The sequence below is a fragment of the Miniopterus schreibersii genome, assembly GCF_964146895.1.
Source record: "Miniopterus schreibersii genome assembly, contig: HAP1_SCAFFOLD_94, whole genome shotgun sequence".
NCBI classification, from domain to species: domain Eukaryota; kingdom Metazoa; phylum Chordata; class Mammalia; order Chiroptera; family Miniopteridae; genus Miniopterus; species Miniopterus schreibersii.
In genome coordinates, this window is record NW_027669804.1 from 144,924 (window position 1) to 157,233 (window position 12,310).

Genomic DNA, 12,310 nt, shown 5'->3' on the forward strand with positions numbered 1-12,310 from the left:
ATAAGTAATATTTTATTAGCATTTAGTTATATTACTGACATCAGGTCAGGGCTGAAAGGCAGATTCAGAGTCTCGTTTCCTTGGAAACTATAACCTTAAGAGAAATTTGGAATGCTGGGTCCCCAAATCTTTTTTTTTTAATTTATTGTTGAAAGTATTACGAATGTCCCCCCCCCATTGATCCCCTCCACCTGTGCCCCTCCCAAGGCCTTCACCCCACTATTGTCTATGTCCACAGGTTATGTATATAAGCATATAAGTTCTTATGTTAATCGCTCCCCACCCACCCACCTCCTCCTTCCCTCAGATTTGTCAGTCTGTTCCATGCTTCTATGTCTCTGGATCCATTTTGTTCATCAGTTTATTTTGTTCATTAGATTCCACATATGACTAAGATCATGTAGACACTTGTCTTTCTATGACTGGCTTATTTTGCTTAGCATAATACTCTCCAGGTCCCACCATGGTCTCATAGGGTCAGGGATCCTTTTTTACAGCTATATAGTATTCCATGGTGTAAATGTCCAAAGAGATGCTTGATATGTCATTCTTCTTCAACTTGTAGAAACTTGTTGTGTCCTAACATGTGATCTATCTTTGAAATTGTCCCATGTGCACTTGAGGAGAATGCCTATTCAGCTTTGGAGTGGAATGTTTTGTAAATGTCAATTAAATCCATCTGATCTAGTGTGTCATTTTAGAGACACTGTTTCCTTATTGATTTTTTGCCTGGAAGATCTATGCAGTAAAGTCAGTGGGGTGTTAGAGTTCCCTACTATATGACCTTATTGCTCTTGATCTCTCCTTTTAAAGTCCTCCAGAAGTTGTTTTTTGTGTGTTTTTTTTCCATCCTGTGTGAGTCTTTTGTTCTGAGGTGGGTCTGTTGTAGACAGCATATATTTGGGTCTTGTTTTCTTATCCATTTAGCTACCCTATGTCTTTTGATTGGGAGATTTAATCCATTTATATTTAAGGTTATTATTGATAGGTACTTAACTATTGTCATTTTATTTCTTTGTGCCTATTTTTCTCATTCTATTTCAACATCTTATTACAGCAGTCCCTTTAACATTTCTTGTGATGCTGGTTTGGTGGTAATAAATTCCTTTAGCCTTTTTTTTCTTCTTTTTTTTTTTTTTTGTCTAGAAATCTCTTTATTTCACCATCTATTTTGAATGATAGTCTTCCTGGATGGAGTAGTCTTGGTTTCAGATCCGTGTTTTGCATTACCTTGAATACTTCATGCCATTCCCTTCTGGCCTGTAGAGTTTCTGATGAGAAGTCAGCTGACAGCCTTGTGGGAGCTCCTTTGTAGGTAATAGATTGCTTTTCTCTCGCTGCCTTTAAGATTCTCTCTTTGTCTTGAATTCTTGGCATTTTAATTATGATGTGTCTGGGCATGGGCCTCTTTGGGTTGTTCTTGCTTGGGACTCTCTGTGCCTCCTGAACGTGAGTGACTTTTTCCTTTACCAGGTTAGGGACATTTTCTGCCATTATTTTTTCAGCCAGGTTCTCTAACCCTTGCTTACTTTCTACCTCTTCTGGTATTCCTATGATGTGAATATTGTTACATTTCATGTTGTCTCACAGCTCCCTTAGAATGTCCTCCTGTTTTTTAATTGTTTTTTTCTTTTTGGTTCTCTGATTGAGTGATTTTTTTTCTACCCTGTCTCGTAATTTGCTGATCTGATCCTCAGCTTCCTCTAATCTGCTGTTTATTATTTCCAATTTTTTATTTATTTTTTATTTCTATGTCTATCTTAATTTCCTTCATCGTTTCCATTCCATTTCTCATGCTGTTAAGCATCTTTATGATAAGTATTCTGAACTCTATGTCTGATAGATTGTTTATCTCCATTTCATTTAGTCCTTCTGGAGGGTTCTTTTGTTCTTTCATTTGGGGCTTGTTTTTTTGTCTCCCCATTTTGGCTGCCTGTTTGATTTGTTTCTATGTATTAGGTAGATCTGCTAGGACTCTGTCTTCTGGATGGTCTCTGGTGCAGGCCAATGTCAGATGCTGTTTGTGAATGGTCCTGAGTACCCTGTTTGAGGTTTTCCATACACCACAGCTTCTGGTTCCCTCTGCTGTGGCTGGGTGTGTTTGGATAGGACCAAGATGCACACCAAGGTCTGCTTTTTCCAAGCCCTGGGTTCAGAAGCAAATCAGTCAATGACTCAAAGCATCCAGAGGCTGTTATTCAGTCTCTTAATGAGTCTCAGGTTGTGGAAACTCCACAGGGTGGGGCAAGAGGTTTTCCATCAGGGTGGGGCAATTGCATTCCCCCCCCCCCAGGAAAAAGCTGCTTGGAAGGTAAATGTCTGCCTATGAAAGATGTCCTCTGCTGAATCAGGGAATGACTCAGCACCAGGGTCTAGATGGGTGCCCTCTGAGCTTTATTCCTCCAGCCAGCCCCCCTGGGTTCTCTTCACACAGCTCCTGTCCACTCTGCCTTCCTTCTGCTAGAGCCCAAGGTGAGTGGCTCCACATGAGACTTTGTGAGTTGGCCCTTGAAGAGAGTGCCTGCATTTCCGGACATCTCTCCCTGGCAGGCAGAAACCCTGCTGCTTTTCACAGTCACATGTCATGTGGGCACCTTTCTCAGTTCTGGTGCTTTGAGCTAGGGAGCCCAGCTTGGGGTTTAGACCCCAGAATTCTCAGTGGGAACCCCCCCAGCTGAGATATTCCTCTGGACCTTCAGCTGCTGCCTGTGGGAGCCCAGCCAGCCCTCTTGTGCCTCCGCACTTCCTACCAGTCTCTGTGCGGTCTCCACTTTTCCTCCTTGGTTATGAGGGTGCTCTCCATCTAGTCTTCAGTTGCAGTTGATTATTCAGGAAGGTTCTTATGTACATTAGTTGTAATTCCAGTTTGGTCCTGGGAGAGTGTCAGTGTAGCTTCCACTCAATCTGCTGCCATCTTTGAAATCCCTCCCCGAAATCTTTTACCTGGGCTGGAAATCAAGGCTGCTTCCCTGTGTCAAAGTGACCTACAGCCTCCCATCATCTAGGCAAGAATGAGTGTTCCATTCTTATTGATACTCAAACAGCTAAGTTTTCAACAGCAAATGATTTTAGAGAACAAGTTTTCTTAGCCTTGGTGTCAGTTACCAAAAGCAGTTTTTACAAATCCGCATTAGCATGACAAGATATGAAAGTAAAGTTTTGACTGAGGCACTAAAGACAATATATGTGAAATTCTAAGGTAATTGCCAGAGCAGGAAACAAATCTCAAAGGTAATAATATCTTAGCCCTTTGGTGACTCTTCAAAATCTCCCATTCAATAACAGATTTAGGGTTGCCAGGGGGGAGGGGGTTGGAGGACTGGGTGAAAAAGGTAAAGGGCTTGAGAAGTACAGATTGGTAGTTACAAAATAGTCATGGGGATGTAGAGTACAGCGTAGGTAATATAGTCAATAATATTGTAATAACTATGTATGGTGCCAGTTGGGTACTGGAAATATTAGGGGGAAAACTTTATGAAGTATATGATTGTGTAACTACTATGCTGTACACCTGAAACTAATACAAAATAATAGTGAATGCAAATTGTAATTGAAAAAACAAACAAAAACACACCATTCAGCTCTGGCTGGGTAGTACAGATGGTTAGAGAGTCGTCCTGATACGCCAAGGTTGCAGGTTCAATCCCCATTCAGGGCATATACAAGAATCAACTAATGAATACAAAAATAAGTGGAACAACAAATATCGATGTTTCTCCCTGTCTCTCCCAAATCAATAAATAAAAAAATTTTTAAAACCCTCACTCAAAATAGGGTCATGAAGGGCCTGCAGAAGTGGAATTTAGTAAAGGATCTGTGAAGAATGTTCTTAAGGAAAGCAATACTGAGTCCCACTTAACCACTCATCCAAGATCTTCTGTAATCTCACTAAAGAGGGCATGTCAAGAGGACCATGAGGGCAACTTGGTTGGTGTTCTCTGGTATTTGGAGTGTCTGACTTTCACCTGAAATATTCAAAATTGAGAGGCTGAAGGTATTGGCTTGAAGCAGCAGTTCAGAGAGAAGAGAGTAGAGGAGATGGAGAAAGAATACTCAAGACTTACATGCTCTGGGACCCAGCTGCACTTCCACTACTCATTGGACTAAAGTATGCACCAGTGTTTCCTAAGGACCAGATGAGAGCCATTTGTGTGAGAAAGCTGTATTGGAGATGTTTAACTCCTGCTCAAGAGGAGCACCTGGAGAGGCCAAGGGACTACTCTCCCCTTCCCTCCAACAGGAGAATCTGTATAAAGTGACCTTCAGGGAACAAGAAACCAAGGGTGGAAGTGGCAGTCAGACCAAATTTCATTGCCCAGGTGAGATGTTGCACTTTCAGGCTTCTGAGAGTGTCAGAAAGCACCCAAGGGGGGAGTGTAAATTTTAGTTATTGGCCAGGCCCAGAGAAAACCCTCCTGAGATATTACCAGTTGCGCATAACTTGCTATCCTCAGACTTTCTCCATATCCTTTTAATATGAATTGGAGGGGGATCCATGGGGATAGAATGAAGATTCCTTTCCCCCTTTCTGGGAGAACAAAGCCTGCTTGCATCAGACCCTAACTGGAGAAGTGGGGGGGAGGCCTATCTTTGAATGAAGCTTGAAGTGTTGATCATTGACATTCACATTACAATTTCTGAATTAAAATTGTATTTTGTAGTTTCAACCAATCAAAGGATTTTTATTATGTAAGAGCCATCAGAAAATTTATGGAACCACTCAAATTTTCATCCAGGCCCAGGGGCAGATCTCCCAGTGAACACATATGGAAGGTGCAGTGGCCAGCAAAGGTTGGCCTCCTGCTTCCCCATCCCATGTCTGGCTTGTTTCTACATGCTGGTCTGATGGGAGCCACGAGCACTGTTTCTGGCATCCACCAACTTGGCACATGCTTTTGCCCTTTGAATAAACATACTCCAAGGGTTGCCCTTAGGGACATAGGGAATTAGTAGAAGACCTACATGGGAATGGCAACTTGAAACTGGAAAATACAGGGGTACTTGGCATTTGGAAGCCAACTGAAGTAGATTTCAAAACAGCTGGAAATCAACATTGAAGCCTTTTGCCTTGGCCTCTGGGCCTCCATTTTAGTGTGAAAAGACAGGCAGACTTTTGCTGAATACAAAATAGAGCCTCATTGACTGACTATTGAAAATGCAGGAGGTTAAAGAGTCTGCTTTAAGAAGAAAAAAAAGTTAAAAAATATGAATAGTAAAATGACAATATACACATACCTATCAACAATTGAATCTAAAAAAACAAAATAAATGAACCAGCAGATCAGAAACAAACTCGTAGATAGAACATTTTGACAGTTGCCAGATGGGAGGGAGGTTGGGGAGATGAGTGAAAAAGGTGAAGGGATTCAGAAGAACAAATTGGTAGTTACAGAATAGTCACTGGGATGTAAAGTACAGCATAGGGAATACAGTCAATAATATTGTAATAACTGTGTGTGGTGTCAGATGAGTACGAGATTCATTGGGATGATCACTTAGTAAGTTATATAATTTCTAATCACTGGGTTGTACACCTGAAACTAATATAATATTGTATGTCAACTGGAATTGAAAAATAAAAATTATTTAAAGTAAAAAAATTAATAAATAAAATTAACTACCCTTAAAAAACAAATAAGCAAAAAATAAAACAAAACAAAAACAAAACACAAAAAACGAGGGGGACATTTTGATCTGATAATCTGCCCAGTGCCTATTCCCTGGGAAATCTCTGCCTATTAGCAGCAATGAGCCTCTGAAGCCATGTTGATGGCTCCCCTCCCAATGCCTCCCAGATCATAAGTGATGGGGTGGAGGGAAGGGGAGACCAGGCTGGGCCAATAATATTTTCTCTAAATAGAATTTGGGATTCAGTCAATGGGGTTGATTCAATCTGTGTGTGTGGAGAGAGGTAGCGCTATTCTGGCTCATGGATTTAGGAGCCAGGAAAACTGTTTTCCAGAGAAAAATAGAGCAGAAGTGTAGATAGAGGCAGATTTGAAGATAGAGAAAACTTCAGCTGAGACCCTCATGGCTTTTGCAATCCTGGCTCCTGCCTTCCTGAGGACTGACTTATTTTTGCCCTTGGATTCTGTAAGACACCACTCTATCTTTATAATTAACATGTGAACTCTATAATTGGGGTGAAGAGGTTACTTTCCAGTTTCTTCGAAGCACTGTGCCATATATTTTAAAGATTACATTTTTAACTTACTTAAAAAAATGTATTTAGTTGCTGTTTCTTTTGATTCACCTGCCACTATCAAGCTGGATGCACTGGGATACTCTGACATTTCCTAGCATTCCCTCTGATTGGCTCTCCGTAGTGGGGCTGGATCTCTTCCCTTATAAATCTGCTAAAGGTGTAAGTTCAACTTCTCACCTCTTATTTTCTTTTTTTATTTATTGATTTTAGGGAGGAAGGGGGGGGAGAGAAAGAGAGAGAGATCAATTTGTTGTTCCATTTATTTTTGTATTCATTGGTTAATTCTTGTATGTGCCCTGACTGAACCCGAATTCAGTTTGGGGATCGAACCTGAAACCTTAGCATATGGGGCAATGCTCTAACCAACTGAGCTAGCCAGCCAGGTCCTTATTTTTCTTATCTATTTAAACATAATTAGATCTCAACACTAAGTTACTTGCTCAGAGTACTCCAGAACACATTTTCAGACTATTGTTTAGGAGTCCGTGTATTACAAGTGTTCCCTAAAATATCTGGTAGGTAATGAGGTCACTGTCCTTTAAAGAGCTTTACCTTATTCTCAGGGAAAAAGAGGGAGAAGAGGATTTGTCCTAATCTTTGTATCAGGCTTCTTGTCCTTACCTCTTTACAAGTTCATGTTTACCTAGACATTACTTTCCTTTCTTAGGTTTGGTTTTTGCCAAACTCCATTTTATTTTATATTTTATTTTATTTTATTTTATTAATTTAATTTTATTTTATATTTTACTCCTATTAAATATATAGGGCTGTTGGGGCAAGTGCTTCATTTCAAATAGCATATTTCAGAACCTCATGGGAATGACAAGAACAAATAGAATAGTAAGACAGCCAGAGAGAGTGAAGTGAGTGGGGTCCCCAGGTAAAATATGTTGACTTGGGGCTTGGCTGATGTGGTCTGGAGCTCAGATTACTTAACTGTGGGTCATTGATAATCATCGCAACTCTCTACTCCCTCCTTTCAATTTTAAGTCGGAGTCACATGTTGAAGCTCTATCACATTCCTTTCTTATAATTCCCTGCATTAGCTTAATTTTCCAATTTATATCTTCTGAATTTCTACTTTTTTTGATTAAAGCTTTATTTATTTTGTATTTTGTATTCTAAATTCTTCCCATCAGAAAGGATCTGTTTACAGTGAAGTGCATTCTACACTATGTGTTGGATAAATGGTGGTTACTCAGGAAAGAGTATGGGGGCACCTCAGTCATAAAGTTCTTGAAGAGAGCTGAAGGGGGCTGATACCAATACATAGTTTTTGATGGCACTCAGCTGTTGCATATATTACTGTATGCTCTTCTATTGTGGAGGAATTAGTTCCATGGATATCCTCAAAAGTTTGCCTGTGGGGAGCCGTTGTGGCCCCAGGCACGGAGGAGCTGCCTGGTTGAGCTGCAGATGTGCTCCCCTGCTCCCAGGGAGATGTGGGTGAGCTGCTGTGGCCCCAGGCACAGAGGACCTGCCTGGGTGAGCTGCAGAAGTGCTCTCCTGCTCCCTGACCCAGACCTTGAGGCACCAAGGCGATACTAATTTAGTTTGCGGCCTTAAATTCTATAAAGGCTTATTAGGAAGCTGGCCTCGGCCTGAAGGGTTAAGGGACAGTCAAGCTACATACTGAGCCAAGGACTCAATCCTTCCCAAGTTCCCATTAGAAGCTGAGACAAAGATAGTTACCAAGGTCTGAGCTCCTGCAGGAGGCAGGATGTTTACCTGAAGGTGTGTTTGTGCAGCCTGGAGAGAACTACTTTGTATCAGGCAAGGGGAAGGAATGCGGGACAGGGTGCTATTCAGCAAAAACAACAGCGCCGGTATAAATTGAGCTTGGAAATAAACTCAGGGGTGCAGCCGTCACGAGCTGCAGTCCTCCCGATCCCATCTTTTTTGTGTCTGTCTTTTCTCCATCCTCACCCCTACTCTCGGGACCGTTCGACTCTGCTGGCGGGCTCCGGCATTTGCCTTTACCATTCTCTGCACCTTACTCATTTTCTGTTGTTTTTTAAAAAAATTATAAATAATACATGCTTCATGTGGAACACAGAAAGGTAACAAAGCCACACATACTCTTACCAGGCCAAACTAGAAATGAGGGAACCAAGGCAATAAAGTCACTCATAATTTACACAGAAAGGTAATAAAGTCACACATAATCTTACTTTTTAAAAAATATGCTTTTATTGATTTCAGAAAGAGCAAGGGAGAGGGAGAGAAACAGCAATGATGAGTCATTGATTAGCTGCCTCCTGCACGCCCCCTACTGGGGATAAAGCCGGAAACCGGGGCATATGCCTTGACCAGGAATCAACCCACGATCTCCTGGCGGATGCTCAACTGCTGAGCCACACCTGCCGGGCATACTCTTACATTTTATGCCTGGGTCTTTTTGCATATGACAGTTTACTTCTGTATCTTATATGCAGCATTTAAAAAACGTCCACAAGGCTTCTCAAAATCCAAGTGATGTTAAAGATGAGATGTTATTCCCCAAGATCAAATGCAAATCAAAGAATCACTGTAGGGTAAGGAAGCTCACATCTGACAGAGGAACCTGGGTGTTGAGGGTTCTGTGCAGGTAGGCTGCTGGTCCCTTTAACCACAGCCTTTCTGCAGCCACCTAGGAATCAACCGAGTGGAGGCGGAGCTTTGGGTGATTGAAAGTAGGGGATGGACCTACAGAGCTGTCACCCATCAGGGCTCCGCTTTGTTTTCTCTTACCTATGGGACAGCTGGTCGGGCTAGGCCGCCTTCGATTTGGAGGCGCCTACCCCTAAAGCAATCTACGCCCAGCGGGAGGTGAAGCCTCGCCTGCCCCGCCCCTCCCCTCCGCCGCGGCCCCGCCCTTCCGCCGCGGCCCCGCCCCTCCGCCGCGGCCCCGCCCCTCCGCCGCGGCCCCGCCCCTCCGCCGCGGCCCCGCCCCTCCGCCGCGGCCCCGCCCCGCCCCCCGCCGAGGGCGTGGTTGAGTCCGTTACTCCAGGAGCTGCAGGTGGGGGCCGCCTCCTGCGGGGGTCGTGCGTTCAGCGCCCGCGGCTCTGTTTGTTCTCCGCAGCGGCCGCTGTTGCTGTCTCCCTCCTCCCTCCGAGCCCGGGGTGGACGGGCCAGAGCGAGCGAGCCTCCCGCTGCCACCGCGGCGCAGAGCAGGTAACGGGGCGCGGGGGCTGCAGTGCCGCTTGGAGACCGGCGCGGTGCGGGCGCGGGGATCTGCTCCCGGTGCCGCTGCTTCAGCCCGCGGCGGCTGGCGGGTCACCCGGAGCCACCCGCCCGCCTCGAGGCGCCTCGGCCCGAAGCCCGCGGGGGCGGGGGCACCTTGGGCAGAGGTGGGGGCGGTGGTACCGTGGGCAGAGTTGGGGGGGCGGGGGTGGGGGCGGGCGCGGGGGCACCTTGGGCAGAGGTGGGGCGGGCAGAGGATGGGGCGGGTGGGAGCGGGGCCTCGGCAGCTGCGGGCGGGACCCCTTGGGGACCTCGCTGGACTCGGGGCGAGGCGGCAGGGACCCTCGGAGGGGTACAGGACGTGGTGGTGGAGGGAAAACTGCGGAGCTAAGTCAGAGTCAGGCACCCCAGGGAAAAGCACCCACTGATAGTAGCATTAAGCTACTCAATTTTTAAAAAGGTGGGCTTTTTTAGTTTAGTTTTGTTTTTTTAATTGAGAAAGGTGTTTCTACTTGGGTAGTATTAATTACACATTTTTTGGAGACAAGCGCTTTGCAAAGAGATTTACACATTAACGTTGCTTACTTACTAGCTTTTAATCTAATAACGTGAACTTTTTTCTCAAGTGACAAGTAGACAGAAGCAGGGTGACACCTTTGCGCTGAAGTGGGGCGCGGGGCTGTCGCCAGCAGGGGGAGGAATGTGATGAGGAATGCCTGCGCAGGTTTGAAAGGATGGTGGGAGTGGGACCTTGTTTCTGTCACTCTCAGGGGTGAGAGTGGAATTACTCTTTTTTTGTTTTTCTAATTTTTAAACAGCTTTCAAATTTGTTTTAAAAAGGGCCTCTTGAAAGACAGTCTCTGGATTTTGGGATGCGCCTACTACTCATGCAGTAACGCTTTGCAGACAAGTCCAAGGCAAGTAACTATATGATTTAATTTACTTATAAAGAAGCACTTTGAATCGCTGTTACCTTTTTTGACATGTTTAATATAACCTTTTTTATTAACCATTTGTTCACAAAAGAAATGGTGAAGGTCACCAAGTTTTAGCAGTAATGACACAGTGAGGACTCTGGGAGCAGTGTTCCCCCCTTCCAGGTGCATTCTCTTCTGCAAACTAGTATTTCCATTTATGTAGGTATTGGTTGATTGATTGATTTCACCGAGGGGAAGGGAGAGGGAGAGAGAGAAACATTAATGATTAGAGTCATTGATTGGCTGCGGCCTGCACAGGGCCTACTGGGAATCAAACCTGCAGCAACCCCAGCATGTGCTCTGACTGGGAATCCATCTGTGATCTGGTTCATGGGTGGAGGCTCAGCCACTGAGCAACACTGGCCGGGCTCGGTTTAGGTGTTTTAATTGAGAAGCTCAAAGCTTGTCAATTTTAGTGTCCTCCTATCCTCTAGGAGGCGGGTAATATTTATCATGCTCATTTTACAGCTACATAAACTCCACACCCTAGAGATGAAAGGCATTCAGCCCCAGGTTATTTGTCTCTTACTCGATTTTGTACCTGTAATGGATTTAATCCAGGACCCAGCAAGGTCCCTACCAGCAAGCAAGCTTCTGCATACCCATTTGATCACAAGTACATGAGTCAGAGATGGAGATGGTTATTTCCGAATAAAGAAATATTGTCTGTTAGGTTGTTTTTCTTTTTTTTTCCCTTCGAGGTTGCTAAGATAGTCTGAATCACACCAAAAAGGTGTTTTTCCACAGGGGCAAAACGAAACAGTGTTGCTATGTGAAAAATCTCTATTTTAAATTTTGGGAGGTGTTCCAAATTAGAGAACCTTATTTATGTTTGCATCAGTGGACTTCAGTGTTTTCTAATTTGTGGACAGAAAAAGGCAAGATGCCCACCTGACTAGCTCAGGGAAGGCTTGCATGGTGGTGGCCTTGAAATCTTAGAGACTTTAAGTAACCACAAAGGATGGCCTGAAATTAAAACTTCTTTTTAACTAAAAGCAGTTTATTGTGGGTAGTCATGTCCTAAGGCAGTATTTTTCCCTAACAAAGGTTAATCTTCACCTTAACTATGTCTGTCTTTTGGCATCTAAGATGACATACCTGATTTACATGCCTTTGCAAAAACAAAGTAATTATCCTCTTTCCAGACCCCTCAAAGCACTGGCACCACTCTGGGGAGACCACAGATCCCCTCATTATCATTGTTATCATGTTAATTGCTGGCTGTTAACTAGTCTGCAAGCACCTAAGTAAAAGTAGTGTGTGTCTATCATTTTACTTTTTATCCAATCTCCTCCCCACTGGGCTTTCTCCTGCCTCCCTAATCTATCACTAATAGATTTCATGTAACCCACTATGTCTCCTCTTTTAATTGTAATGTGCAATTTAATTGTAAGGTGCAAAAAACTGCCATTCTTGGGAGCATTGTCTCAATTTGTTGAGATTCCGCTTCCCGGCACTTGTCCACAGTTTGGCTCAAACTCACAAAAATTCTTCACAGGTTTGAATGTTTCTTATGTTGACAAATTTGAATGGAGATAATATTCATAAGGCAAATAAAAATGAAGTGTAATGTATTTTGGTCACAGCTTATGACTTTGTTTTGGAAAATTTTTACTATAAAATTGGGAGAAAGGTTGAAAATGTAAAAATCATTTCTTCCTTAATGAGAATAAGTCAAGGAAGGGAGTGTAGGTGTTAATGGAGACCAGGGTTAGGTGGTTATTTGGGAGGAACCTTTTGAATGATGTCAAGGCTTGGGGAACTAAAGAGAATTATTACGTTATGTTAAATTTATTAGCCTTCAAGAACATGGAAATGTCTAATGACTAACTGAATGAAATTGTTCTAATTGTGAAATAATTACCTTGTTTCATGGTAAATGCATTGCTGCATGTAACATGTATGCTTTGACATAACTTATGAGGCATCCCAGCCCTGTCATGCAGCTCTGATTCTGTTGATTTGT

General features: G+C 43.5%; 1 protein-coding gene across 5 annotated transcripts in view; it reads left to right on the top strand.

The window, feature by feature from the left end:
• The first annotated feature begins 9,212 nt into the window (after window positions 1–9,212).
• The window catches only part of LOC308552038 (cyclin-Y-like protein 1), a 72,181-nt gene continuing 69,083 nt past the window's right edge, over window positions 9,213–12,310 (top strand). For 4 of the 5 annotated variants that reach the window (XM_081163006.1, XM_081163002.1, XM_081163005.1 and 1 more), the window contains exons 1-2: window positions 9,213–9,358; window positions 10,208–10,284. The gene's annotated coding sequence lies outside the window, so the exon portion shown is untranslated. Of the gene's footprint in view, window positions 9,359–9,464; window positions 9,535–10,207; window positions 10,285–12,310 lie in introns of those variants that run through there. The other variant, XM_081163004.1, reaches the window with a different exon arrangement.